This window comes from Tursiops truncatus, chromosome 4 (assembly GCF_011762595.2).
Source record: "Tursiops truncatus isolate mTurTru1 chromosome 4, mTurTru1.mat.Y, whole genome shotgun sequence".
Classification (NCBI taxonomy): Eukaryota; Metazoa; Chordata; class Mammalia; order Artiodactyla; family Delphinidae; genus Tursiops; species Tursiops truncatus.
The window spans coordinates 82,067,866-82,094,308 of record NC_047037.1 but is presented as its reverse complement, the minus strand read 5'-3'; the positions used below and the strand labels follow the sequence as shown (position 1 = coordinate 82,094,308).

At 39.7% G+C, this 26,443-nt stretch overlaps 1 protein-coding gene across 1 annotated transcript in view; it reads right to left on the bottom strand.

Annotated features, from left to right (window-relative positions):
- LSAMP (limbic system associated membrane protein) overlaps positions 1-26,443 on the bottom strand; it is a 654,959-nt gene that overhangs the window by 224,856 nt on the left and 403,660 nt on the right. The window lies entirely within an intron of this gene.

Below are 26,443 nucleotides of genomic sequence, written 5' to 3'. Positions count from 1 at the left end.
GCAGGTTTCCAGTACTGGTCCATGCAACAGGAAGTGGCAAATTCAAGCGAAGTGCTTTTCTGACTTAAACCATTTGAATTTTTGTATTAAGAAGTCTGGGTGCTTTTGGACATCCTTACAGACTTAGTGAGCAGTTGAAAAGCGTGGTTCTTACTATAAGGTGAGAATCTCTCCACTATGGTCAAGTGCTGTAGGAAGTATGCAGAGTAACATAATGAAAATGTCTTAGCTCTTTTCTGATTACAATGGACCTTATTTGGTTATTAGAGAACATGCACACTTATACACATTAAGAATAAATTTTCTTATCACTAAATATTACCGACATTTATGTTCTTATGTGTATAAAATGATTATAGCCCACTATTTACTCCAAATGTCAGGAAAAGAGAAGCAGTGCTATTTAATGTCGGATTGCAGAGTTGTGTCATAAAGATGCAGTAATACCTTGTTGCTTATAATCTAGCCACAAAAGGAAACACTTGGTTAATCACTACAAGAGAAAACCTCTAAATATCATCTTGGTGTGTGACATGGCCTGATGATGTACCTTAGAGCTTAAAAATGGAATTAATAAGGCCTATATCACAGACAGGTAGACTTTATAAAAATACTACTATTACTCCTAATACTATTACCACCACTACTACTAACACTTTAATAATAGCTAACTTTAAGCATTTATTATACATAAGACCTTATGTAGATTACTTTATAAGTATTGTATTATCTCAATAACTCCTTATAATAAGGAAATAATACCCTATGAGGATTTTATTTATGGGTGGAAAACTAAGTTATAGTTATAGGCTAGGTGAGAAACAGAAAACAGATTTGAATCTGAAAAGACTCCAGGGCCCAAGCTCTTAAGCCCTACTTGAATGAATCTTCATCTTCACAATCCAGGCTACCAGATGGCCAAAAATGACAGAAATTACTTCGCCGTGATATGAGAAATGAGTCCCCAAGGGCTAGCTGCACTGCCGTCTGACTTCCTTCATTAGTGTTCTGGGTGGCAACATTAGATCTCACACTGGTGGGCTTAAGTGGAAAGTGAATTACTTACAAATTTCATCACAGAGGTTATGCACTGATTACAAATTGCAGAGTTTATGCTTTGACTGTGATTTTCCTTTTTTTTAACTCTTAGCTGCTTATGCTGTCTCTGAAAAACTATGTGTCAGGGGAGGGAGGAAGACAAGAGAGCATGAAGTATTTCAATAATAAAAAAAACCCTTATTTTTTCTCACTCTTCCTGCCCATTATAGACAAATAAAACAGGAACATTTTCTGCTTGTAGAGGCAGCTGCCTGACAACTGTATTATCCCTGCAGATCCCTGTTAGCAGTTATTGATGGTACCTGGGCAGCTGACCAGGTCAGAGTGTCACAAGGAGGAAGTGGGAGGAGGATCCTCTTGACCTTGGCATTCTTCTCACAGTGACATCTCATATGGCCTCTGGGTAGGAACCAGTGATTCCAAATCAAACCCAATGGCAGAAATAGAATGTAGTTGATTTCTGTCACTTAGCAACTTCTATTTGTAGAGTTTCTGTTTCCCCTTTGGGTTCAGAGTAGTTTTCTCATATTCATACAGACTTACAGTATACCCTCCCAGACTTTCACAATGAGGACCTGAAAGGTTATATCCATTTAATGGGGAAGAATATGAGGCACAGAGTGGAATAACGGCTTATCAAGGGTGATCACATCACGAAATATGGCTAGGCTTAGAACCCAGAGCTCCTGAATGTACAATTGTTCTACTGTTTAATATTAAGTTTTTAATTCCCAGTCGAGTAAGCCATGGTTCTGAACATGTCCAAAAACACCTACAATACAACCTATGATGGTGTTTGAGAACAAGACTTGGACATCCTAGGTACCTCCCTCAACAATCTAAGAACTGTAACAGGAAGCTATATAGTAATTGTAAAAGCTCACGTCACTCAATTCAAAGTTTATTCTGAACTCCAAGACAGGACATAGAGTAGAGAAAAGAAACACAGATGTGTTCTGATTTAAAAAAAAAAAAAGTGGAGGGGGAAAGATTCCATATCCCTAATATATAAACATGTAAATTTACAAAATAGAAAAAAAATCTCCAATGGCCAAGATCTGAGAGAGTTATTATTTATGATAAAATTTACTCATGTTGCCTCTCCTTTATAGGAGGAATATATATGTACTAAGGACTTTGATTTTACATGGCACACAAGTAAGGTCACTTGCTCAATATTACATAGACAGGTAGTAATAAAATTGGGAATAAAATCTAGAATAATTAGCTACAGGGCTATGCTTTAGCCACCAAACTATATTCTTTCTCCTAATTAAGGACAGTGTATTCAGGTCCTGAATCTCAGACACTGGAGATACACAAAGTGTTTGTGTTGAACAGTTAGAAATGCAATCATGTTGACATTGTATACCACCTTCCTCTGGGTCACTAACCAGTAGTTTCACTCCATCATTTATCTTCCTACTTTATTGTACTTTGTATCAGCTTCTTGCCATAAGCATTTATATATGATGTAGCCTTTTTGCTCTAGAAAGAAATCCCTCCCCAAATCCCATCTTACCTTCTTATTTACTTTTAACTTCTCTATCTCCAAATTTTTGAAGGAATTGTTCTATACCATGTCTTCACTTCCCATTCACACTCCAACCTTCAGTGCAATCTGCATTCTCTCATTAACCTCCAAAGAAACTGCCCTCAAGAGGCTCACCAATTTGTTTGAACCATACTGTTTTCAGGTCCAACGAAAATTTTTGTTATTATTCCTATTTTTCACTGAAGTAGTTGACTTTGTTGACCGGAACCTCATTCTTCCTTTCCTTAGTTTCTAGGTCACAAACTCAGCTGCTTTTCCTCTTACCCTTCTGGCCAACCTTCCAAGTTTAACTTTTGGTCTTATCTTGTCCCCTTCCTTAAACATCTGAAGGTTTGATCACTGTCTTCTTTTTAAATATTATTCACTGTGATCACTCACTACTCATCTACTCTTGAGCTTCAGAAGCTAATGTCATGCTATTGATGACTCCCAAATCAGTAACTTCAGCCCATATTTTTCTCATGACCTTTATATCTGCACTTTCAATGAACAAACTATTCTACGTCTCCACTGAATGTCTCACAGAAATCCAGGATTCAACATACTCAGGCGTCATCGTCTTCCTTCCCACAGAAAACCTGTAATCTTGTGATCACTTTCTCAGTAATGGTGTCCCCATGAAAACAGTTGCCCAAACCAAAAAAGAAGTTTATCTCCCTCGACGGCTCTCTCTCCTTTACTGCCCCCATATAAAATGGATCCCCAAATTCTACGGCTTATGACTTTTAAATATCTCTCAGATTCATTTATCACTCTCAATTCCTCTCTCAATTCCTATTCCTACTAGCCTTGTTCCAACCATCAACATTTCTTTTTATTTTTTTTGCCTGAATTACCGCAAAAACATTACAACTAGTTTCTTTGCCTCTAGTGTTCTTCTCTCCAAGCTCACTGTCATTCATTCACCACACTGCAATCAGAATTTTCCCCCTAAATGGCAAATATGAATATGGTATCCTCTGATTAATCTCATTGCCCTCAAAATAAAAACTTCTTAATATGGCTTAATAGGTCATTCACGGTTAGCCCCTGCTTCTCTCTCCTGCCTTATTTCCTATTCCCTTTGCGTTGCATCATCCAGTCAGATCAAACAACTTTTGATTCCTGGAATATACTATCTTTGTTTACTGCCAGGCATTTAACATTGTATTTTTTTCTACATGGAATGTCTTCTTTCAACTCTTCATGTGACTCTTCCATTTCCTCCATCAGGTCTCAACTTGTCAGCTTGTTTTCTCACTTTTTCCAGGAAGACTGTCCTGTCATCCCCCACCTACCCCCAACCCCACTCCCGATTCCATATTGGGTGCCCCTCCTGTGTTCTCACACTGTACCCTGTGTTTCTCCACACAGCACTGAACCATAATTGCTGGATTATTTACCTATGCCAGGCACTAAACTGAAAGAGGCAGACAGGAAGGCCTTTGTCCACTGAATCTTAACAGAGCACGGTACTTGGAATACGGTAGGTGCTCAGTCAGTGTGTTTGAAAAAAGAAATGAATGAAATTTTTCTCTCCAACTCTTTTCTGAGCTCAAAGAAGTCATCTCATTAAATTTTTGTCACAAAGGAGCAAGCTTTTATTCTGAACCAGTAAAACATTTTTATCAATATTTCTTTAGGTACCCATCTAGTCATCTATTTCACTATCAACTTTGACTCAATTAAAAAAAAATTGAAGACGAGGGGAAGATGGTGAAAGAATAAGACACGATCACCTTCCTCCCCACAGATACAACAGAAATACATCTACACGTGGAACAACTCCTACAGAACACCTACTGAACGCTGGCAGAAGACCTCAGACCTCCCAAAAGGCAAGACTCTCCCCACGTACCTGGGTAGGGCAAAAGAAAAAAGAATAAACTGAGACAAAAGAATAGGGACGGGACCCGCACCAGTGGGAGGGAGCTGTGAAGGAGGAAACGTTTCCACACACTAGGCAGCCCCTTCGCGGGCGGAGACTGTGGGTGGTGCAGGGGGAAAGCTTCGGAGCCGCGGAGGAGAGCACAGCAACAAGGTTGCGGAGGACAAAGCCGGGAGATTCCCGCACAGAAGATCAGTGCCGACCGGCACTCACTAGCCCGAGAGGCTTGTCTGCTCACTCACCGGGGCGGGCGGGGCTGCGAGCTGAGGCTCGGGCTTCGGTCGGAGCGCAGGGAGAGGACTGGGGTTGGCGGCATGAACACAGCCTGCAGGGGGTTAGTGTGCCACAGCTAGCCAGGAGGGAGTCCGGGGAAAAGTCTGGACCTCCCAAAGAGGCAAGAGACTTTTTCTTACCTCTTTGTTTCCTGGTGCGCGATGAAAGGGGATTAAGAGCGCTGCTTAAAGGAGCTCCAGAGACTGGCGGGAGCCGCGGCTAAAAGCGCGGACCCCAGAGACGGGCATGAGACGCTAAGGCTGCTACTGCCGCCACCAAGAAGCCTGTGTGTGAGGACAGGTCACTATCCACACCCCCTTCCGGGGAGCCTGTGCAGCCCGCCACTGCCAGGGTCCCGGGATCCACGGACAACTCTCCCGGGAGAACGCACGGCGCGCCTCACGCTGGTGCAACGTCACGCCGGCCTCTGCCGCCGCAGGCCCGCCCCGCACTCCGTGCCCCTCCCTCCCCCAGGCCTGAGTGAGCCAGAGCCCCCGAAGCAGCGGCTCCTTTAACCCCGTCCTGTCTGAGCAAAGAACAGATGCCTTCCGGCGACCTACACACAGAGGCGGGGCCAAATCCAAAGCTGAGCCTTGGGAGCTGTGAGAACAAAGAAGAGAAAAGGAAATCTCTCCCAGCAGCCTCAGGAACAGCGGATTAAATCTCCACAATCAACTTGATGTACCCTGCATCTGTGGAATACCTGAATAGACAACGAATCATCCCAAATTGAGGAGGTGGACTTTGAGAGCAAGATTTATGATTTTTTTCCCCTTTTCCTCTTTTTGTGAGTGTGTATGTGTATGCTTCTGTGTGAGATTTTGTCTGTATAGCTTTTTTGTTGTTGTTCTTAACATCTTTATTGAGGTATAATTGCTTTACAATGGTTGTATAACGTTGCTTCCACCATTTGTCCTAGGGTTCTATCTGTCCGGTTTTTTCTTTTTCTTTTAAAAAAATTTCTTTTCGTTCTTAATAATTATTTTTTATTTTAATAACTTTATTTTATTTTATCTTACTTTATTTTATTTTACTTTATCTTCTTTTCTCTTTCCTTCCTTCCCTCCTTCCTTCCTTCCTCCCTCCCTCCCTCCCTTCTTTACTTCCTTCCTTCCTTCCTTCATTCCTTCCTTCCTTTCTCCCTTTTATTCTGAGCCGTGTGGATGAAAGGCTTTTGGTGCTGCAGCCAGGAGTCAGTGCTGTGCCTCTGAGGTGGGAGAGCCAACTTCAGGACACTGGTCCACAGACACCTCCCAGCTACACATAATATCAAACGGCGAAAATCTCCCAGAGATCTCCATCTCAACACCAGCACCCAGCTTCACTCAATGACCAGCAAGCTACAGTGCTGGACACCCTATGCCAAACAACTAGCAAGACAGGAACACAACCCCACCCATTAGCAGAGAGGCTGCTTAAAATCATAATAAGTCCACAGGCACCGCAAAACACACCACCAGACGTGGACCTGCCCACCAGAAAGACAAGATCCAGCCTCATCCACCAGAACACAGGCACTAGTCCCCTCCACCAGGAAGCCTACACAACCCACTGAATGAAACTTAGCCACTGGGGAGACACACCAAAAACAACGGGAACTACGAACCTGCAGCTTGCAAAAAGGAGACCCCAATCACAGTAAGATAAGCAAAATGAGAAGACAGAAAAACACACAGCAGATGAAGGAGAAAGATAAAAACCCACCAGACCTAACAAATGAAGAGGAAATAGGCAGTCTACCTTTGAAAGAATTCAGAATAATGATACTAAAGATGATCCAAAATCTTGGAAATAGAATAGACAAAATGCAATAAACATTTAACAAGGACCTAGAAGAACTAAAGATGAAACAAACAACGATGAACAACAAAATAAATGAAATGAAAAAGACCCTAGATGGGATCAATAGCAGAATAACTGAGGCAGAAGAATGGATAAGTGACCTGGAAGATAAAATAGTGGAAATAACTACTGCAGAGCAGAATAAAGAAAACAGAATGCAAAGAACTGAGGACAGTCTCAGAGACCTCTGGGACAACATTAAGTTCACCAACATTCGAATTACAGGGGTTCCAGAAAAATAAGAGAAAAAGAAAGGAACTGAGAAAATATTTGAAGAGATTATAGTTGAAAACTTCCCTAATATGGGAAAGGAAATAGTTAATCAATTCCAGGCAGCACCGAGAGTCCCATACAGGATAAATCCAAAGAAATATGCCAAGACGCATATTAATCAAACTGTCAAAAATTAAATACAAAGAAAACATATTAAAAGCAGCAAGGGAACAACAACAAATAACACACAAGGGAATCCACATAAGGTTAACAGCTGATCTTTCAGCAGAAACTCTGCAAGCCAGAAAGGACTGGCAGGACATATTTAAAGTGATGAAGGAGAAAAACCTACAACCAAGATTACTCTACCCAGCAAGGGTCTCATTCAGATTTGATGGCGAAATTAAAACCTTTACCGACAAGCAAAAGCTGAGAGAGTTCAGCACCACCAAACCAGCTTTACAACAAATGCTAAAGGAACTTCTCTAGGGAAGAAACACAAGAGAAGGAAAAGACCTACAATAACGAACCCAAAACAATTAAGAAAATGGGAATAGGAACATACATACAGATAATTACCTTAAATGTAAATGGACTAAATGCTCCCACCAAAAGACACAGATTAGCTGAATGGATACAAAAACAAGACCCATATATATGCTGTCTACAAGAGACCCACTTCAGACCTAGAGACACATACAGACTGAATGTAAGGGGATGGAAAATGATATTCCATGCAAATGGAAACCAAAAGAAAGCTGGAGTAGCAATTCTCATATCAGACAAAATAGACTTTAAAATAAAGACTATTACAAGAGACAAAGAAGGACACTACATACTGATCAAGGGTTCGATCCAAGAAGAAGATATAACAATTGTAAATACTTATGCACCCAACATAGGAGCACCTCAATACATAAGGCAAATACTAAGAGCCATAAAAGGGGAAATCAACAGTAAATCATTCATAGTAGGGGACTTCAACACCCCACTTTCACCAATGGACAGATCATCCAAAATGAAAATAAATAAGGAAACACAAGCGTTAAATGATACATTAAACAAGATGGACTTAATTGATATTTATAGGACATTCCATCCAAAAACAACAAAATACACATTTTTCTCAAGTGCTCATGGAACATTCTCCAGGATAGATCATATCTTGGGTCACAAATCAAGCCTTGGTAAATTTAAGAAAATTGAAATTGTATCAAGTATCTTTTCCGACCACAATGCTATGAGACTAGATATCAATTACAGGAAAAGATCTGTAAAAAATACAAACACATGGAGGCTAAACAATACACTACCTAATAACGAAGTGACCACTGAAGAAATCAAAGAGGAAATCAAAAAATACCTAGAAACAAATGACAATGGAGACACGATGACCCAAAACCTACGGGATGCAGCAAAAGCAGTTCTAAGAGGGAAGTTTATAGCAATACAATCCTACCTTAAGAAACAGGAAACACCTCGAATAAACAACCTAACCTTGCACCTAAAGCAATTAGAGAAAGAAGAACACAAAAACCCCAAAGTTAGCAGAAGGAAAGAAATAATAAAAATCAGATAAATGAAAAAGAAATGAAGGAAACAATAGCAAAGATCAATAAAACTAAAAGCTGGTTCTTTGAGAAGATAAACAAAATAGATAAACCATTAGCCAGACTCATCAAGAAAAAGAGGGAGAAGACTCAACTCAATAGAATTAGAAATAAAACAGGAGAAGTAACAACTGACACTGCAGAAATACAAAAGATTATGAGAGATTACTACAAGCAACTCTATGCCAATAAAATGGATAACCTGGAAGAAATGGACAAATTCTTAGAAATGCACAACCTGCCAAGATTGAATCAGGAAGAAATAGAAAAGATGAACAGACCAATCACAAGCACTGAAATTGAAACTGTGATTAAAAATCTTCCAACAAACAAAAGCCCAGGACCAGATGCCTTCACAGGCGAATTCTATCAAACATTTACAGAAGAGCTAACACCTATCCTTCTCAAACTCTTCCAAAATATAGCAGAGGGAGGAACACTCCCAAACTCATTCTACGAGGCCACCATCACCCTGATACCAAAACCAGACAAGGATGTCACAAAGAAAGAAAACTAAAGGCCAATATCACTGATGAATATAGATGCAAAAATCCTCAACAAAATACTAGCAAACAGAATCCAACAGCACACTAAAAAGATCATACACCATGATCAAGTGGGCTTTATTCCAGGAATGCAAGGATTCTTCAATATACGCAAATCAATCAACATGATACTCCATATTAACAAACTGAAGGAGAGAAACCATATGATCATCTCAATAGATACAGAGAAAACTTTTGACAAAATTCAACACCCATTTATGATAAAAACCCGGCGGAAAGTAGGCATAGAGGGAACTTTCCTCAACATAATAAAGGCCATATATGACAAACCCACAGCTAACATCGTCCTCAATGGTGAAAAACTGAAAGCATTTCCACTAAGATCAGGAACAAGACAAGGTTGCCCACTCTCACCACTCTTATTCAACATAGTTTTGGAAGTTTTAGCCACAGCAATCAGAGAAGTAAAGGAAATAAAAGGAATCCAAATCAGGAAAGAAGAAGTAAAGCTGTCACTGTTTGCAGATGACATGATACTATACATAGAGAATCCTAAAGATGCTACCAGAAAACTACTAGAGCTAATCAATGAATCTGGCAAAGTAGCAGGTTACAAAATGAATGCACAGAAGTCTCTGGCATTCCTATACACTAATGATGAAAAATCTGAAAGTGAAATCAAGAAAACACTCCCATTTACCACTGCAACAAAAAGAATAAAATATCTAGGAATAAACCTACCTAGGGAGACAAAAGACCTGTATGCAGAAAAGTATACGACACTGATGAAAGAAATTAAAGATGATACCAACAGATGGAGAGATACACCATGTTCTTGGATTGGAAGAATCAACATTGTGAAAATGCCTCTACTACCCGAAGCCATCTACAGATTCAATGCAGTCCCTATCAAACTACCACTGGCATTTTTCACAGAACTAGAACAAAAAATTTCACAATTTGTATGGAAACACAAAAGACCCCGAATAGCCAAAGCAATCTTGAGAACGAAAAACGGAGCTGGAGGAATCAGGCTCCCTGACTTCAGACTATACTACAAAGCTACAGTAATCAAGACAGTATGGTACTGGCACAAAAACAGAAATATAGATCAATGGAACAGGATAGAAAGCCCAGAGATAAACCCACGCACATATGGTCACCTTATCTTTGATAAAGGAGGTCGGAATGTACAGTGGAGAAAGGACAACCTCTTCAATAAGTGGTGCTGGGAAAACTGGACAGGTACATGTAAAAGTATGAGATTAGATCACTCCTTAACACCATACACAAAAATAAGCTCAAAATGGATTAAAGACCTAAATGTAAGGCCAGAAACTATCAAACTCTTAGAGGAAAACATAGGCAGAACACTCTATGACATAAATCACAGCAAGATCCTTTTTGACCCACCTCCTAGAGAAATGGAAATAAAAACAAAAATAAACAAATGGGACCTAATGAAACTTCAAAGCTTTTGCACAGCAAAGGAAACCATAAGCAAGACCAAAAGACAACCCTCAGAATGGGAGAAAATATTTGCAAATGAAGCAACTGACAAAGGATTAATCTCCAAAATTTATAAGCAGCTCATGAAGGTCAATAGCAAAAAAAAAACCCGATCCAAAAATGGGCAGAAGACCTAAATAGACATTTCTCCAAAGAAGATATACAGACTGCCAACAAACACATGAAAGAATGCTGAACATCAATCATTAGAGAAATGCAAATCAAAACTACAATGAGACATCATCTCACACCAGTCAGAATGGCCATCATCAAAAAATCTACAAACAGTAAATGCTGGAGAGGGTGTGAAGAAAAGGGAACACTCTTGCACTGCTGGTGGGAATGTGAATTGGTTCAGCCACTATGGAGAACAGTATGGAGGTTCCTTAAAAAATGAAAAATAGAACTACCATATGACCCAGCAATCCCACTACTGGGAATATACCCTGAGAAAACCATAATTCAAAAAGAGTCATGTACCAAAATGTTCATTGCAGCTCTATTTACAATAGCCCGGAGATGGAAACAACCTAAGTGTCCATCATCGGATGAATGGATAAAGAAGATGTGGCACATATATACAATGGAATATTACTCAGCCATAAAAAGAAACGAAATTGAGCTATTTGTAATGAGGTGGATGGACCTAGAGTCTGTCATACAGAGTGAAGTAAGTCAGAAAGAGAAAGACAAATACCACAAGTTAACACATATATATGGAATTTAAGGGGAAAAAAATGTCCTGACGAACCTAGGGGTAAGACAGGAATAAAGTCACAGACCTACTAGAGCATGGACTTCAGGATAGTGGGAGGGGGAAGGGTAAGCTGTGATAAAGTGAGAGAGTGGCATGGATATATGTACACTACCAAACGTAAAATAGATAGCTAGTGAGAAGTAGCCGCATAGCACAGGGAGATCAGCTCAGTGCTTTGTGACCACCTAGAGGGGTGGGATAGGGAGGGTGGGAGGGAGGGAGACACAAGAGGGAAGAGATATGGGAACATATGTATATGTATAACTGATTCACTTTGTTATAAAGGAGAAACTAACACACCATTGTAAAGCAATTATACTCCAATAAACATGTAAAAAAAAAAAAAGTAAATGCAATACAATAATGCAACCAACAAGGTGTTAATCTCCAAAACAGACAGTTCAAAAAAAAAAAATTGACCATGGGGCAGAAAAATGTTCATATATTTTAGAAACCAAGATGAACTTGGTGTCCAACTTCCTCAATTACAGACTTTTCAGGGTTTTTACTTCTTTTTTTCTTTTCTATCATGAGTCATATATACATGTGTGTGTATATATATATATATATATATATATATATATATATATTTGCATGTATGTATACAAATACATGTAACTTTTTTTTGTTTAATGGTTTAATAGTTCCTTCCTAGTTTCCTATAGTAATTCATGCAGTCTACATTTATACCGTCACTGATAACATAATATTAAAGAGGCAAATCAAAGTTTTTTTTTCTGTTACTCATAAAATTTTTATAAAGATTCTGGGAAGTAAAAAGTATTTTTATTATCATTACTGCCATTTTACAGATGTGGACATAAGGGATAAAATGGGTAAAAATCACATTAGCTAAGGAATTATAGAGCTAGTACCAAAACCAAAGGCTTACAGATTTCCCAAACTTAGCTCTTCCTCTATATTACACTCACTTTTGCAAAAGTGGTTCCAAATAGTATTTGTTACTCTATTTTAATTCTCAGTAAGGATGACTACTTAGGAAATACTGTTTAACATGATAACCTTATTTGCATCAGCAAACATAAGTTGTTTATCAAAATCACTGTAATATTGATTTATGTTCAATTCTTGGGTCATCACAGTAGTCTGGGTAGTTTTTGTTTGTTAGTTTGTTTTGGTTTTCTCTTTCTGGAGTATTTCCTAACAATTTTTACTCAAAGGATATTAATGTGACTTACTATATTTTCCTAAATTTTATGCCATGAACCATTTATTTAAAGTTTTCAGCCTATTCAGTTTCAGTGACTTCTCCAGTTTGTCTGGATTATTTTGTTTTGCTTATCAACTAATGACAGGTCCTTATACCATAAGGAATTGACCTTTTGTTATTTACAATTTCCCCAATTTATTCTTAATTTTATGACCATATTTGTTTTGTAGGTGTCTTTTTTTTGTTTTGTTTTTGGCCATGCGATGCAGCATGTGGGATCTCAGTTCCCCGACCAGGAATGAAACCCATGCCCCCTTCCAGTGGAAGCATGGGGCCCTAACCACTGGACCACCAGGGAAGCCCGAAGTCTTAATTTTTTAATTTATCTTTCTTTTGTGATTTCTTCTATTGCTTCTGGGCATATTAGGTCTTTTTATAACATAAGATCAGTTAAATGCTTATCTCTATTTCTTTTATTTTTCTTTTAATGGTCTGTTTCATTTTTTAAAAAGTGAACTCTTTACATCATATGGGATTTACTTATGGTGTGAACTGTAACTAAATTTTCCCCCATATGTTTTTAGTCAATTTCCCCAATACCATTTGCTAAATAATATAAAATGCATACGTCATTTTGGTTTTCATAATTACCCTATATAGTGCTACCCATTTGGCCAGAGCAATATTTTCTGGGAAACGTAAATATAAGCCTTACTTACCATGCCAAGTAATTTATCAAAATATTTGAAAATATAAGTCACTAATCTTTCGGACACCACACTATTATTAGGTGTTGCCAGTTCCAAAATTAATTGTTTATTAGAATAATACCTTCTAAAATGCTGAGTGAAAAACATAATTTAGATACCCTTCTTTCAGGACATTAGTAAAATTCATTATTCAAAGTAATCCTCAGGGTTTCCATTGTAAAAAAAAAATGTAAAATGAATACGCCACACCCAACACTTCTAATTTTAAAATCTGATTAAATAGGTAATACTTTTTCATTGAAATTCACATATGTTCAATGATAAAGAAATGCATTTTTTAAAAATTTTATTCAGTGCAAAGTGAATGGCAGTTTCTAAAATAATGCTAACATCTAGCTGCACTTGGATACATGAATTCCTTCAGCTGTGCAATGAACCAGCAGTAAGTAAGATATGACACAACCAGTCTGGCTCTGGCACCCATGATTTTATTGTCCTTTCTCACACTTTTTGTCATTTTCTTACCCACTACCTCTACCAGATCTCCAGGGCTGCCTTGTTTTTTATGGACTCAGAGCTGCCTGTACATTTTTGTACAGTTCTCCAGGTTCAAACTTATCCCTTCTTCCCTTTTGTATGAAACTAACATCTCTTGTGTATGACCAAAAGTGGAAATGCAGGCAAGGTCAGGGACATAGTGCAGTGTTTAATCTGCCCCAATCCATGCCTTCTTCTTCTGGCAAGACACCCTACTGTTCCTTTGGAGAACTACCTCTCATCCCACTGCCATTGGTTTGTTGGGATTGTCAATCAGGTAACCTGTTTTCCTTAGCCAAAGAAAATTACCTAAGTTGGGCATTTCAAACTCTCCCTCCTTAGAACTTGGGTTTTTTTGTTTTTGTTTTTTTTCCGGTACGCGGGCCTCTCACTGTTGTGGCCTCTCTTGTTGCGGAGCATAGGCTCCGGACGCGCAGGCTCAGCGGCCATGGCTCACGGGCCCAGCCGCTCCGCGGCATGTGGGATCTTCCCGGACCGGGGCACGAACCCGTGTCCCCCGCATCGGCAGGCGGATTCTCAACCACCGCGCCACCAGGGAAGCCCAGAACTTGGTTTTTATAAGAAATAGTTTAAAAGAGGTAGAAGTTGATTGACTGTGTTAATGGCTCCAGTTTTCCACTCTTCCCTGTTCCACATCCTTTACCATGCCTGTGCCCTCCTATAGTGGGTGGTACACATTTTTACATTCCTGGACCATGTCACCTGTTTTGGCCAAGGATATCAGTATAGGTAATATGAGCAGAGCCTTGACAAGTGCTGAAACAATTGGACTCACTTGGTCTTCGGCCTCTGCCATCACCATGAAAAGCACATGCTGAACTGAGCCTTTTGGTCCCAGGAGAAGGAAGATGCGAAATGGCAAATAGGATTGCCAGATAAAATACAAGGTACTCATTCAAATACAAATATCAGATAAACAACAAGTATTTATTTTTAGTATAAGTATGTTCCAAATATTACGTGGGACATATTTATACTAAAAATTATTTATTATCTAAAATTCAAATTTAACTGGGCATCCTATGTTTTTAATTGATGAATCTGACAACCTCAGGAACACAGTCACCTGTAGTGAAGCCCAGCCTAGAAGTGTGCTGACTTGTACATTTGTGAGAAATAAAGAGTAACTATTATTGTTTTATGCCCATGAATTTTGGACTGGTTTGTTTATCAGCAATAGTTAGCTAATACATATTATGAAAGGGCAACCACCTGAAAAGACTGTTATTTTTCACTAGTGTCTGCAACTTGTAACCCTAGAGATATATGATTTTGAGCTTTCCATGGCAAGATTTTTCTGCTTTTCCTGTGGTTCTGTGAGCTAGTCCATATTCTTCCAATGTATCACCCCCTTCTTACATAAAATTAGCCGGTCAATTTCTGTTGCTCAAACCGAAGAATCCTAATTATTGCAAATTGAAAAACAGTCATAATAAGGCGAAAATTTGAAGAGGGGCCTTTTCATAGAGGGAAAATTGTTGTCATCTCTGCTTAGGTACTTGTTGGATTCCCACAAAACCAACTTAGTTGCATGGCTACCATTGGTTCTGATCTGTCAGTATACATTGCTATAAAAAGAATCGCTGGTTTGCAAGGCCATCTAATTCTAGCTGTGAATGTTTTAATGCCTTTATCCTTGGTCCCTAACTGACCAGCCTACAGAAAGAAAATAATCAGCTCCAGAGTAGGGGAGAAAGGTGGTCAGTTGGCTTATTTCCCTAACCTCAAATAATTAGTGGTTATTGTATTCAATTCAAAGTGTCATTCCTAATGGTACAAATCAGCAACAAATCGGTCTCAGCTATTGTTCATTTAAAGTTGGGGCAAGGTGTATGTACTACTGTGTGTATGGTGGTGAGGGGGTGTTAAAAACACAACACTGTCAACTTCCTAATTTCTAACCTTTCTTTCGTAAGGCTAGACAAACTTAATCCCTATCTTGTGCATATGGAACAGACTATGGAACAGTATGTCATGTATACCTAAGAGCTGGGTTCAGAAATCTACAGGATGTTTTCTGAACAGCACTTGGCTTTAATAAGCACGATCTAACAATTCAACAATAAGAATAAAAATACACAATATAACACATAAATGCCATCTTGTGAAACCTAAAACGTCCATCCAGCCTGGCATTTGCCTCTGAAAATGCCACTGAAGCATGTTTTGCTGCATGGTGTGGTAGTTTCTAGGATGATGACAGGATAGGAAAATGTAGCACAGTGAGCTAGACTGAGAGCCAGGGGACTTTGGCCCTGCCCTGCCACTACCTCACAAGGCAATCACATGTTCTCTGATATTGGCTTCTGAATCCTCATCATCAGGCACATTGCAGGTACTTAACACATTTCGAATGTCTAAATGAAAAAATTAATGACATTATTATTTAAATCCGTTTGAGTCTTCATTTCCTCATCTGGTAACTGGAAGTAATGTGCAAAATTGATATTAGGCAACGTTATAGGATTGCTATTAGGGTCAGATATGATAATGTGCATGAACTTGTTCTTTAAACTGCAAGAGGTTCTATAGTGTAGCCATTATTTATTACATGCTAAAACTAGCTTAAAAAAAACAATGTTGGCTTAACTCCTAAGATAACATGATGGGACTTCCCTGGTGGTCCAGTGGGTGAGACTCCGTGCCCCTAATGCAGGGGGCCTGGGTTCAATCCCTGGTTGGGGAACTAGATCCTATGTTTATGCCACAACCGAGAAGCCCGCATGCTGCAACTAAGAAGCCCGTGTGCTGCAACTAAAGATCCCGTGTACCACAACGAAGATCCCGTGTGCCGCATCTAAGCCTCGGCACAGCCAAAATAAATAAATAAATAAAATTTTTTAAAAATTAAAAAAAAAATAAGATAACATGATAAAAGAATTCATACATGTCTATGGCTAATGGTATTCTAATTATAATTTTGCAGGCACCATTATTGCCAAAAGGTGTAGGTAATTATTACAATTCATAATTAATCATTAATACCAGTATTAACAATAACTCACCCCAAAGACATGCACTCAGTTCTTATCTGCTAATGGGCAGAGCTATGTCAATATGTCAACCCTTCAGTTAATGTCTAGGCACTTTATACCTACAACAAAAAGTGACATAAAGATATGAGAGTGTACAAGCATAAGTAAAATAAGTTTTCCCCGAATTTTTAGAAGCTTAACTGTTGGGCTCCCAAGAGAAAGCACTCCAAGTGGGGGAGTCAATTAGAAGGTTGGGATTAACATATAAACACTACTATATATAAAATAGATAACCAACAAGGACTTACAGTATAGCATAGGGAACTCTACTCAATTATTTTGTAGTAACCTATAAGGGAAAATAATCTGAAAAAGGATATATATATATATATACACACACATATATATATATGTATATATATACATATACAGATATATATATCTGAATCACTGTGCTGTACACCTGAAACTAACACAACATTGTAAATCAACTATACTTCAATAAAAAATAAATGTATAAAGAAAAAAAAAAGAAAAAGCACTCCAAATAAAATTCTGTCACCCTTACATAATTTGCAATGTCTTGTACACAACAGTTGTTGCCAGGTGTTTCATGTCTGTAATTTGAGTCTCTGAAGCCTTAGATCTTGCAGTAGAATAAAATAGCTAGCCATGATCATTTCTTTTCCACTAGTACTAGCTCCCACTCCTATTAGGATCCATTTATAAAGCAAGAAACATCAGCCTCCAAAGTATGTATCTGAAAAGGAGCACTGTACAGGAACATGATTCCTTTTAGATACAAGTTTCATGCGTGAGTTGGAAAATATGGAAACTACAGATTCTTTGTCAGATGAAGTTGAAGTTAGGAGAAACTCACTATGAGCATCAATTACTCAAATATCTCTGCAGGAATGATTACAAATGTTGCACTTCTGCATGCAGCAAATGATGAACAAAGTAACTTAAAGAAAGAGGAATAATATGCTAACAATTTAGAGAAAAAGATAAAATGTATGTACAAAACAAAGCAATGCCAAGTGCCATATGACTGGTAATGTGGAAACTGCAGTGAGGAAGCTCATGAAAATGATATATTAAAACAATGGGCAGGGGCTTCCCTGGTGGCGCAGTGGTTGAGAGTCCGCCTGCCGATGCAGGGGACGCGGGTTCGTGCCCCGGTCCGGGAGGGTCCCGCGTGCCGCGGAGCGACTGGGCCCGTGGGCCATGGCCGCTGGGCCTGCGCGTCCGGAGCCTGTGCTCCGCGGTGGGAGGGGCCACGGCGGTGAGAGGCCCACGTACCGCAAAAGAAAAAAGAAAAAGCCATCCTCTTTTAATCCTTTTTTAATCAGACAGGATCAGATTCTGAACTGTACATGCAACTAAAAGTGCCTGAAGCTTCACTCACCAGAGTCCTCTGAGATGTAGCTGGCATTTGACTGTGTTGGCCAAAGCTGGGTAAGACACACTCTTCTGGGCCTTTGAACCCTATGTTATATAAGATTTTCAAGTGGCCCTATGAGTTCCTGACACTGTTCTAGGTAGTCAGATTTATACCAAAACAGTCCCTACGGACTCATCCAGACGGTAGGCACTATCAAAAGGGAGGATTAATATGGGTCAGCCTGCTGTAAATAACTCAAACACAGTAGCCATGGGACAAGGAAATGTTACAAGCTCACTTACACACCACTCAGTGGTGGATGTGTACTTAGGGTGACACATGTGTGGCCTGCATATCTGCATCTGATTGAGTTCCCTAGTCTACCTAAAAAGAAAGTATATTAAACTGGAATTTTTCTATATTTATTAAATGTTCAGAATTACCCTGGAGTCTAAGGGTGCGGGCTGGTTTTAAAAGGGGACAAATCATTCAGACACCAGCATTTGCATTCATGCCCAGCTAAGGTGTCCACTATTGTTGATTCAGCAATAGGTATACTCTGTGGGGCATCAAATGACTGTTCCCATGTACGGGTCATTGCCTTGCTAAACAAGAGCGAATGGAACTAAACAAGAGCGAATGGCTGCACTTAACAGCAAGTCAGCAGCTTCTCCAAAATCTCCTATTCCCAGACCCTTATTCCAGCTGTTTGGATATTTGTTTTTACTAATCTGGGAAAACACCCAGAAGCTGACTTAACCTATAGATGGAAGGAATGAATCTGCCATCTCCCCTTTACCTAGGCCAAATCGCTTTCTTGTTTCTGGTACTTACAGATTCATCTTTAGATGCTGTCCAACCAGAGAAGATGGTTTTGTTATTTGGCAGCAATGGGGTATTAAGCAGAGGGAAGCTCAAAAATATCAGGCTGGACTTCCCTGGTGGCGCAGTGGTTAAGAATCTGCCTGCCAATTCAGGGGACAAAGGTTCGAGCCCTGATCAAGGAAGATCCCACATGCTGCGAAGCAATTAAGCCTGTGCGCCACAACTACTGAGCCTGCGCTCTAGAGCCCACGAGCCACAACTACTGAAGCCCGTGCGCCTAGAGCCCATGCTCCGCAAGAAGAAAAGCCACTGCAATGAGAAGTCCACACACCTCAACGAAGAGTAGCCCCTGCTCGCTGCAACTAGAGAAAGCCCATGAGCAGCAACAAAGAACCAACACAGCCAAAAATAAATAAATAAATAGATAGATAAATAAATAAATTTATAAAAAGAAAAATATCAGGCTACCTAGGGTAAGTGGCAAATAGCAACTGGATCGTTTCCAAGGTGTGAGAAGTGGCACCTTGAGATTTTGTAAGAGAAAAGCAGAGTGTGTCTTTACCCTCCCTTGCACTCAAATAGACATATTTTCCATGTTAAAGGGAGATGTTCGGTATAATTCTTAGAACAGGTGAAAATTCAGGCAGTATTCCTGGCATCTACTAAAAACTCACTTCTTACTCCATGAAAAGCCTGTAAGATTTAGCCCTAAACCATGACAAAATACTTTATGGGCCATCAATTTTTTTGTGTGTTCCATTATTTCTCTTAAGAAATTAAATGTGAGAAAAACATTGCCTGTATCTCATGGATGAATTCTTTAGCTATTAAGGGGATATCATAAACAAGTCCTTATACCAAAAGCAGAGAGGATTTTAAATCAGAGAGAAAGGAGCTGTAAGTGATCAGGGAATAGAAATATAAAGGGTTCAGAGACCAACCTGCCATCTATTCTGCTTAAGAATAATACAAACCAACAACATTTATCAAGAGCCGATGCCACATAAATGCACTGTGCAGTGCGTGGGCAGAAGTGAGGAGGGGGAAAAGAATGACAATTATGACCTAGATCAGCCATTTTTTATTGTTTCAACAGAAGTACCAGTATGAGCTTATCACACAACTACTCAGAATATTTCAAAATAACTTACTGTTCATTGCATTTTGGGAGTCAGAAATACACAGAGGTAACTATAGTGCTTGTAAGAATTTCTTGCACTTAATGATTTCATGCCCATATTACTAGCTTAAATTCTATGTTTTTAGTTGCTTAAGGCATACAGTATTCTTTGCATGTAGGGAAGGAGGTAGATTCTAATAGAAACCAACTAGGGTGAACTAAAGCATGCCTAGGATACAATGAAAATAATAACAGTTGTTTCCTGCCACCGCTCAAGGGCCCAGAAGCTAGACTATTTAGACAAAGAATAGGTCTGACAGGAGGTTTTTAGAATTTCTTTCTTTGCATTGTCCCTGTTCAAAGTTTACCATAAATCATTACAAACAGAATATGGAACACTCACATTATTTACTTCTAAACAGAGTTACTATTGTGAATTAATACATTCATGCCCATTATAATTTTTCAAAAATTATATACAATGGTGGAAAACACAGTTATTGTTGCGAGTGTTAAACGTAGCTAGGAGAAACAGAATACTTTCTGCAATTATAAGTAGTTTTGAAAATTCCAGAGAGGTAAGTAGGTGTGCAGCATTTGTGGTGGGGAAAAAACATAAAAAATGAAACCTCAAGTTGATGAATATGAGTTAGATGTCCATCTTATCTTTGTTTGCCCTCTGTTGGAAGGGCAAATGTGCATCAAATAATGAAAGAAGATACAAGCAAGAAGAAAAGTAAGGAGAAATAATAAAAATAATAAAGATAATTAACAATAATAATATCTTAGGTAGTATTATATTATGCAATTTGTAAAACAGTGGTATATACCTCGCCTTATTTGATCCAAAACTGATCCCTGTGTGATAGTTTGACCATCTTTACTACCACCACTTCCCACCTATGTATTGGTTGGATAATTATTGAGCTTGAAGCTCAATAAGGTTCATTCTCTTGGCCAAGGTCACAAAGCTAGAAAGGGAAAGTACTAAATTTATCACCGGCTCTTCCGATTGTGTTAAGAAGATCCAGAAGACCTTGACATATCACAGACTAGATTATCTACTGCTAAAATGGGAGATGCTGCCATGTCGATTGAATTCAACAGTTGCCACGATAACCAGGCACAAGTAGAGCCAGGATAACCTGGATACGTACATAGATGTCCTGAGTACAGTGACAGAAATGCCACTGACTGTATAGAGACTCTGGAAGTTTGGTTTACTTTAGTTTGTTTTCTCTGCATTCTTCAACTCAATTAATGTGCTATAGTTAAGAATTCGGCTTTCTGATTTTTAAGGTATTTTTAAATAATGCTGATAATATTCACATCTGTAATTTGAAAAACTTGAACAATTTTACAGTGGAAACTAGAGACATCTTCACATGCCTTGTATACTGTCTGTATCACATTTCCTCTCCCTCAGTCTGGCTGGTGCAAATGGGATTTCTCTTTTCTCTCTCTCCTCTTCTTAAAACTCAAGAGGCGGGCATGGCGGTGGCGGTGAGAAGGAAAGGTTCTGTCCCTGCTTCTACAAATGAATCCTGAATGGGGTGAGTCTCATTAATCTTGAGCTAAATGTGAAGTTAGACATGAAGGCGCCTCAGGTCCCCCCTGTTTGTTCAGAGCCCTAGGCATGTTATGGAGAAAATGTCAAAGGTTTCTCTTCTCATGCTTCTGTACCCTACCATGATGTTTTATTCAAACCTCCATGTCCTAAGGACACAAACACTACCTATCAAAATCTCCCCCACCTGGCTCCCAGTCTCACACATAAACATGCACAACACCCGTAGGAGAGCTGATCAATTCCTGCAAAAAGCAGTCTATTGGTAACATGCTGTGAGGCCAGAGCACTCTGGCAAATGCTTTCTGAGGCAGTGTGACCCTCCACGACTGTGTTTGTCTCCATCTCACAATGCTTGTGCTTATACAACATGAAGTGTCCACTGACCCTGTCTTCTAACAAGAGATGGTTTTAACTGTGAGTGGAACTCTGGTTTCATATTGAGAAAAACTGACTGCTGGGAAAATCGGGCAGTGTCAGGGGATAAGTTGATGCAGACGTGACTGAGGACAGGTGAGAATCATCAGTGCTTCCCTGAGGGGAGCGGGAAGGATCTCTCCTGCTTGGCTCTGCATCAGCTCTGTATTTGGTATTGTCCTGGTGGCCAGCAGGGGTAACAGCTTGTCCACAGGGCCTAGGCCTGAACCCTATGGAAATGCATTAGAGTTTCTACAGAGACTATGGAAAGTATGAGTATCAGAGGGGAAAAGTGAGCAGGCCCATGGTCTCTGTCCATCCTATGTCTGTCACAGGCAAACGAGGCAGGCTGTAGAGCAGGAATCGGGAAAAGGTGGTCATGAAACTGGATTCACATTGGCCCAGCCCCGTCCTCTTGTCTACTTGCCTTCAACTGTCTTAAGGCAGCTGATATGGTAGCTGCTTTGTTCTCCACGAGCCACAGAACTCACAAGGCAGAGACGTGCTGTAGCAGTGAGAAGGATTCTCGTGTTGTTTGTCAATTCCAAACAGCTCCAGATGGACTGAGAACCAGGCTTCTTGGCCACCAGAATTATTCTTGAGTTTCAGCCCACATCTTTCCCTGTTCAATCCACAGGGAAAGGGCAAGGGCTCCCTCTGTCTGTTATTCTACCCATCTTTCCTCTGGCCTCAGCCAAGTCACTTAACCTCATCTGGAAAGTGACTTGGTCCTGAGAGTCTTTGGCCATTGACGATCTTTGATTTTCATGAGTCAGACTCACTCATACCTGTCACACCAGCATGAGAGCACAGTGCCTAGCCTGAGAAGTCATTAACTGTATGTTAAGGGAGTGAAACAAATAACTTACTGCGTCTTCAGTGCCATATGTAAAATTACATGGAAACAGTTAATACTCAAGGCCCCTTGGGATTACTTTGCTCTCTTACACTTTTGCCAGTGCTTCCTTCCACTAATTAATTATACAGCCATCAAATTTCTCTATCATATTTCTCTTGATGGTAAAATAGCCCAAGAGGCTCAAGTCCAAACTGCACATTTTCAGCTATTTGTCCTTCCTCTAATGATTAGAGGCTATATGAGAGAACATAATATTGCCTCTTGCCATGTCCTATAAATTGAATGTATGCCCAGAGTAGCTAAGGTTTAAGTTTAAAAGAAAATCTCCTCCATCATATTTAACATACATATGTATATATATACAAAGACATATATCAGAATGTCAGACACCTCCCTCAGCCACTTCTCAGGAAGCTCCACAACACATTATGCTTTGCCTTATGCTGGTTCCTCTGATGGCTTTGGGAGTCAGATCAGGTTTCAGCTATCAGCCAGCTGGTGCCGTTCATTTAAAGGGAAACAACTCTGTAAGTGAGCAAGATTCTAATCACTAAATCGAATTACAAAGTAGAGTAAATTATTATAAATGTTTTTAGAAGTGTCTTAAAACACTGTAAAGAAGAAAAATTATCAACCAAACAGAAATCTGCTGTGCTGGTGGTTGATAGCATCGTTAGGGATTAGGACATTCACATGTGTAAATGTTCTATGCTCTGGCTATTTCTGGCACCCGAATCTAGCATTCACACATTAAAAACTTTGTAACCGGGCTTCCCGGGTGGCGCAGTGGTTGAGAGTCCGCCTGCCGATGCAGGGGATGCGGGTTCGTGCCCCGGTCCGGGAAGATCCCACATGCCGCGGAGCGGCTGGGCCCGTGAGCCATGGCCGCTGAGCCTGCGCGTCCGGAGCCTGTGCTCCGCAACGGGAGAGGCCACAGCAGTGAGAGGCCCGCGTACCGCAAAAAAAAAAAAACAAAACAACTTTGTCACCTCTCTCATTCCACCAGATGCTAAACCGTTCGACTCAAAGTACACCTTAGTTTCTAGGTCCTAATGGGAGGAATAGGAACAATTCACTCACACTGCACTGAAGGGAACTTCACATCGCTTTATTAAAATGATAACAGTTAGTCAAGGGAAGGAAGAGGCAGTGGGAAAATGAAAGACACACTTAACATGGATGTGTGTATCTCCCAGCGCTGACCCATTTATTACCCTTCTATTTAACGTCCTTCACTAACATATTTCAAATGCCACACATTCTCCACATCACAATGCAAAACCAAAGACAAACACGTTAACATTTAATCTCTGGCTTCTAAGCTAGCCATCTGCGCAGGCATTTCTTACATCAGGTGTGTTTGTACACTGTCAGGGCATCATGAACTTCATCCTTTAGTCCATCTGCTTCCTCGAGGGATGAATGTGTGTGCTCATCACGTTCAGACCTCTTCAGGACGCTGTTCCCAATTCATTCCACTGTGTCCTTGGGAGTTGTGAAGGGAGGCTGTTAGTGCTCAGCAAGTATCTACGTGTTTCTCCGCATTTTCCAGCCTCCTGTGATTGGACCATACAACTGGAGTCTGGCCAATAAAGTGTTGAGGAAAGTGAGGTAAGCCACATCTGGGCCCTGGCCCTTTAAAAAAGCCAGTGTGTCACTCCAGCCCTTTCCTGTCAATGGCAACTTTGGGGATGTAGCTGCTATGTAGCTGGGGACTTCCAGACCTGGACTGTACTTCATGAGCAAGAAAGAAGCCTCAAGAGTTCAACATTATCTGCTGTGGCAGCTAACATTAATTACTCTGATCAAACTCAGTGCTCTCTGATGACCTACATGGGTGGGATGGGGGGGTGGGAGGGAAGTCCAAGAGAGAGGGGATATACGCATACATATAGCTGACTCGCCTCCTTGTACAGCAGAAACTGACACACCATTGTAAAGCAATTATACTCCAATAATAATAATTTAAAAAAAACCATCATTGAGAAGAGCAAAGTATACATCTACTATTTAGAAGTGGACTGGCCTAAAGTTGGAAACTGGATATGATGTTCTCTCGAGGTCCCTCCTATTTCATGCTGATGACTGTTGAGTGAAAAGCCTCTTCTTCATTCAGTGAAGACTTTGATTGGTCATTGTTAATGACTACACAATTGATCTTCCAGTCTACTCATCCACTTCGTTTTTATTTTATGACCAAATGCTGCCTCCTGCCTGACACTTGCTATTGCCTGTAAGAGGTGTAGGGACCTCTCCTCTGCTCTGTGGTATGGAGGCCACAGTGATGAGCCAGAAATGGTAGTCTTTCCCTAATTCTGTGCCTTACTTTTTCTTGCCGCCCTATCAGGAGTTTTCTACCTGCACACCTACCTCTGATTATAAGCCTCTGGTGTCAAGAACCTGGAGGTGCCTGCTTCCAAACGCTTCATCTATAAGTCAGAAATCCTAGAAATTTGGTATTCTCAAGTTTGAATTTTATAATTCATATATGATGCATAGTGTGAAAAAAAGTATTTTATAAAAATCTAAGCAAAGATAGTATAAAGGAATAGTTAAATTAGCAAAATGGTATTTCCCATTAAGGGAGTCACAACCTCTATTCAAAACTATAGAGATAATGAAACAGTACCAGCTATTTCTAGAAATTTCTAGAAATTTCCTGAGGAACTATTACTAAAAATAATATAATAAAAGAATACTAAAAATGCTTATTTTGTACTCCAGGTATTATAACCAAGTTTCTCTCTATTTGCATATGCTTGCTAGTAAATAGCACAGCTGTCTAGAAATACATGAGTCCTGGGTTATATTTTTGGCTTTCCCTCTGTCTTGGTATCTTTTGAACCTGCAGGGTTGTGTTCTTTTTTTGTTTATTTTTTCCTCCTCCGCACTAGAGGAGGAGGACAATGCCTCAGGAATAATTTAAGGAAACTGTGTTACATAATCAGTGCAAGGACTCAGGGACCTCTGTATTAGCTTCCCTTACTTAAATACAAAATCATACTTTATCAGAACAAATAAGGTTTCTAACATAGGAGGAGTATGTCCTCAGCTTTCCTGTAGTGAAATTGTTCTATATTTGACATTCTGCAGGCCTCATTATTACATAATCATTTCTTCATAAGAAAAACATAAAGGAATTTCACTGAATATATTTCTAGTACAGGAGTTATTTTTAAGGCCAACCAAGGAGAATTTCAGGATAATAGTGAGGGGGACATGTTGAAAATGTGCGATTCTGAATAGAAAATAAGATTTGACCCACATAAGTAAACACAGTTATCTAAGAGCGGCTCCATTCACTAAATATAAGCTTCAAGGAGACCTAGATTTTGAGCCCCATACTTCCTCTCACTCCCAGTAGCGCTCAGTAGGGCTCCTTCAGGCCACAAAAACTTCTCCATACCTCGAAGTATTCATCTCCAAAAATAACGTATGCTAATTTTCTAGGTTCCAGGATGGATACAAGGATTAACTAAATAATTTAGGGAAAGTATATTGGATACATATGCTTAGATACTTTAATTTATTTTCAGAAATCAGAAAAGGAAGATAAAATCGAGTCAGGATTACATAGTGAATATGACTGATTTTCATGTGCGGCTGTAGAATATGTCCCATGACTTTGTGGTTATACTTGGCCTAGCACATGTTATAACACTAATT